A 5,342-nucleotide genomic window follows, 5' to 3' on the forward strand; every position below is an offset into this window, starting at 1 on the left:
GGCGAGAGCACATTATCTGAGATGAGAAGTATATTAAATGGAATAAACAAAGCAATAAACAAAATGAACGAAGAAGAGGATCGAATATACCCTATCTAGAGGACAGGAAAGCCAATCAGGACACTCAATCAGAATGGCAAGAAAAAAGAGGCCAAGACTATAAAGATGATTTAAGGAGGATATGGGACACTGTTAAGGCTCCAAATATTCGTCTGATCGGCGTAAGTGAAGAAAGTCAAGATATTGAACAGCTGTTTGAAGAAATAATGATGGAAAACTTTCCTAACCTAGTAAAACCCCAGGAAGCTCAGAGAATTCCAAAAATCAGGGATCCAAAGAGTCCCACACTAAGACACATCATAATTAAAATGCCAAAGGTTAAATACAAAGAAAGAATCTTAAAAGCAGGAAGAGAAAAAAAAAATTCCATATAAGGGAACACCCATACGACTGACTGGCAGCTGATTTCTCAAAAGAAAGTATGCAGGACAAAAGGGCTTGGCAAAAAATATCCAAAAGGATGAAGACCCAGAATCTACAACCAAGAATAATTTATTTAGAAAAGCTATCATTTAAAGTTGAAAGACAGATAAAGAGCGTCCCAGACAAAAATAAACTAAAGGAATTCACACCATGAAGCCAGAAATACAAGAAATTTTGGAGGGACTTCTTTAAGATGAAAAAAACATGTATGAAAATAGAAATAAAGAATGGTAACAACTACTTTCCTATTAATAAGTAGTTGTTACCATTCTTTACCTTAAATGGAAAATTAAGTGCTCCAACCAAAAGATAGAGTGACTGAAAGGATAAGAAAACAAGACCCCTACATATGAAAAGGAAGGGGATGGAAAAAGATATTGCTTTGATGAACCTAGAAGGTATTTAAGTCAGAGAAAGATAAACACTATATGATTTCACTTATGTGCAGAATTTAAGAAATAAAAAGAACAAACCATCAAAAACAGACTCACAAATATAGTGGACAATTTGGCGATAGACAGTGGGGAGAGGGGTTTGGGGAGCTGGGAGAATAAAGTGAAGGGTTAAAGAAGTACAAATTAGTAGCTGATGGATAGTCACAGGCATGGGGAGCATGGCATAGTGAATGCAATTAGCTTTAATACATTGGCTAGAAGGAGGGTCAGGGGAGGGAGGGAGCAATTGGGGAGATCATTTTACTAATTATATAGATGTCTAACCAATGTACTGTATACTTGAAACTAATTAAAATAAAAAAAATGATTTGTTTTGTGAGCTAACATATGATCTACCCTAGAGAAATTCCATCTACACTTGAGAAAAATGCAATTTTGCTGCTGTTGGATGAATGGCATGTTCTGTATATGCCATTAAGATCATTAAGTTTATCTGGTCTCAAATGTAATTCAAGTCTATTGTTTTCTTAATTGAATTTTTGTCTGGATGATCTATTTCTTGAATGTGGAATACTGAAGTCTTGTATTATTATTGTATTGCTGTGTATTTCTCCCTCAGTCTGTTAAAATATGCTTTATATATTTTGTGCTCTCATGTAAGTGCATAAATAGTTATAGTTATAATCTCCTCATCTGCATGGGCATAAAAAGGCTCTATATTTTTATTCTTGCTTCATGTATTTTATGTTTTGAATATTACAATTTATATCTTTTTATATTGTGTATCCACAACAAATCATTGTTATTTTAATAGTTCTGTCCTTTATAATAGAGATGTGAGTGATTTACACACAAGCATTACAATAGTATTCTGAAATGCCTATATTTTTATATTTACTAGTGAGTTTTATACTTTCGTATGTTTTAATGTTACTAATTAGCATTATTTTTTATTAGCTTGAAGAATCTAGTTGTGATTAATTCTTTTAACTTTTGTCTGGGAAAATCTTTCTCTCTCTTCTAATTCCAAAGGACAATTTTGTTGAATAAAGAATTCTTGGTTGGCATTTTTAGTGTTTTCTATTATTACTATGAATAATTACCCTGTTCCCTCCTGGCCTGCAGAAAAATCTGCTGATAGATTTATGGGGCTCATTTATACACAACAAATCACACTTCTCTTGCTGCTTTCAATATTCTATTTTTCTTTAAGTTTTGAGAATTTATTATGTGTCTCAGTGTGTCTGTATTAAACTTATTCTTTCAGCGAAAACCTGGAGACTTGGTTTTAGCCCAAGAACAAGCTGCAAGGAGGCACAGGTAGTTTCCATATGCCCATGTCAGCACTCAGAAGACTACAATTTAGTTTAACATGGCCCTGGGGGACTCATAAATACTGAAAACTGTTCTCAGAGCTAGATAATTTAGGGACTCATCCCTCAGGCAGTACTGTAATAGTTGGGGTACTAGAAAGGTGGAAAAGTTTATTCTAGGGAGAAGCTGGAGACTTGTTTTTATTTTTGGAGTCAGCTTGGGGAGAAGGTGGAGAAATGCCACAAAGTCTTTCAAGTTCCCAAGAGGAATTTAATTAGCTCCCAGGTGCAGCCTGTTTAGAAGCTTGACCCTCATGCAGCAGCTGAGAAAGAATGCAGTCAAACCCTTCCAGGGAAAAATTGGGAGGCTGGCATTTTTGCCTTCTCTCTCTGTACTGAGCCCAGAGGAATAGCTGCAGGCAGTGCTCGTGCACCCACTTAAAATGGCCTTTTAAAAAATTTGCTCTTGGAGGACTTGTGAATGCTGAGCCACATTGGCTCTCCAAGACAGGTAATTTGGGAGCCAGGAATTTCGGCTGCTGCTTAGGTTCTATATATGTGGTCCAGAGCCTTTGCTCCTCAGGGAGTCCTTCCCAGTTGTAAAGCTCCGTGCCACGGCTGGGACTTAAAGCATGAGTATGTTTTAGCTTTTCCTAATCATTTCAGTGTGGATATTTTGTCAGCTGTTTAATGTATAGGAGTTGCTCAATTGGTTTCTGGATTTCTCTCAGAGGGAATTGATCTGTGTGTAGCTGTATATTTAGTGTGTCTGTACGATAAGGAAAAGTCAGCAACCTCTTATTCTGCCATCTTGCTAATGTCCCTTTATCTTCATCCCTTCATTTTTAATCCATGTGTCTTTACGTTTAATGTTTCTTGTAAAGAACATGTATTTGGGTCTTATTTTTTAAATTCCCTATAACAATCTCTGTATTTTAATTGGTATATTTAGACCATTGACATTTAAAGTAATTACAGCTGACCCTTGAACAATGTAGGGGCCAGGGGTGCCAACCCCTGTGCAGTTTCTTCAATTATGAGAGGCATGATATATGGTAATGCAACTCTTCGAAAGCACTTATAAAACCATAAGAAAACTAACACTTCATTAATTTTATATTAAATAACATTCACCTTATGCTTATATATGTCTTCTTGTACAAGCCTTGCACATGATGCTCTATGTGATGAATACTTAGGCAATGATGGTGATGACACAGAAAGTCTCATACAGTTCTTGCCATACAATTATTAGATTTTCACATGAAGACACATACACAACAGATAAGGTCATTAACTATAGCATGATGATTTTACTATTCATTAAGTGGAAGTGGATCACCATAAAGGTCTTCTTTCTCGTCATTTTCACACTGAGTACTGAGGAGAAGGAGGAAGAGGATGGGTTGGTCTTGCTGTCTTAGGGGTGGCAGAGGTGGAAGAAGTTGAGGAGGTGGAAGGGGAGGCAGGAGAGGCAGGCACACTTGGTGTAATTTTATGGAAACACATTGTAATTTCTGTCTGACTTTCTTGCTCTTTCATTTCTATAGAAATGTTTTTATATGGTACTGATCTTTCTTTCACCATTTGCTTTAGTTTCAGTGCCTGATCATAGAAGGGTCCATATTGTAAAAGAAGTCAGAAGCAGTTGTGAATACTGCCAGATTGTTTCAACATCAATTTCCTTTCTGGCAGTGCTTCTCCTACATCTTTTTTCTCATTCTCTCACACTGGTTTCGAAGTACTCATCTCCACCAAGTCATCTTTTGTTAATTCCTCTAGTGTGGGGCCTATTAGCTCTTGAACTTTCTTAGATCCATATATTAAAAGCCTTCACCCTCCCCCCCCACCACATACACACTGCTTTTTGTTTGTATATTTATTTGTTTGTTTGTTTTGCCATAATCTCTTTCACGATATCCTTTATTGGCTCTTTTGTAAATTCTGTGAAGTCATGCACGTCATCCATAGTTTTCTCCAGCAGAAATTTGTTCAGGCTTCATGGCTTTCACAGCTTTTTCTATAATGACAATGTAATCTTCAATGGTATAAATCTCTTTGTACTTTGCAATGTTCTCTTTGTGGGGGTTCTCTTCCATAGTGTTGATAACCCTTTCCATAGAGTACCATGTGTAATGAGCTTTAAGGGTCCTTATGACCCCCTAATCCAGAAGCTGAATTAGAAATGTTGTGTTTTGGGGCAAGTAGACTACTTCAATGCCTTTGGCCTTAAACTTGTGGTGTTCTGGGTCACCAGGGGATTTGTCCAACATCAAAAGAACATTAAAGGCAGTCTCTTGCTGGCAAGGTACTTCCTGGGACAAAACATTAAGACTTCAGGGACAAAACATTAAGACTAATCCAGAAAAAGGGCTCTCATCCAGGCCTTCTTTTGGTTGTACAGCCAAAAGACTGTCCCCTGGTGTTTATCTGTTTCCTTTAAGGTTTGGAGGTTAGCAGTTTTAAATATAAGAGTAATCCTGATCATAAACTTGACTGCATTTGCAAGAAACAATGAAGTTATCCTATGCCTTCCTGCCATAAATCCTTGTGTTTGCTTCTCTCCTTTACTAATTAATGTCCTTTGTGGCATTTTTTCCAGAATAGGGCACTCTGCATTAAGAAACCTGTTCAGGCAGATATACTTTCTCCTCAAGGACTTTCTTGATGATGCCTGGAAACTCGTCTGCTGCCTCTTGGTCATCAGAAGCTGCTTCTCTGGCAATCTTGACATTTTTAAAATAGTTTTTTAATTAATTAATTATTTTTTTTATGGTGACACTGGCTAATGAAATCCAGTAAGTTTCAGATGTACATTTTAACAGTAAGGCATACACATATATACATAGTTCTATTTCTTTCCTTCATCACATATTTGACTCCTTTTACCCCAGTTATCTCCCCCTTCTCCACCACCCTCTAGTAACCACTAGTCCATTGTCCATGTCCATGAGTATCTGTTTGTTTGTCCTGTTCATTTGTTGCTTTTAGGTTTATATCTCACATATAAGTGATATCATGTGATTTTCAACTTTTTCAGTCTGGCTTATTTTGGTTAGTATGATTATCTCGAGGTCCATCCATGTTATCGCAAATGACAGTATTTCATCTTTTCTTATGGTTGAGTAATAATTTATTGTATATACATACC

The sequence above is a fragment of the Pteropus alecto genome, unplaced genomic scaffold (assembly GCF_000325575.1).
Source record: "Pteropus alecto unplaced genomic scaffold, ASM32557v1 scaffold300, whole genome shotgun sequence".
In the NCBI taxonomy this organism is placed as follows: domain Eukaryota; kingdom Metazoa; phylum Chordata; class Mammalia; order Chiroptera; family Pteropodidae; genus Pteropus; species Pteropus alecto.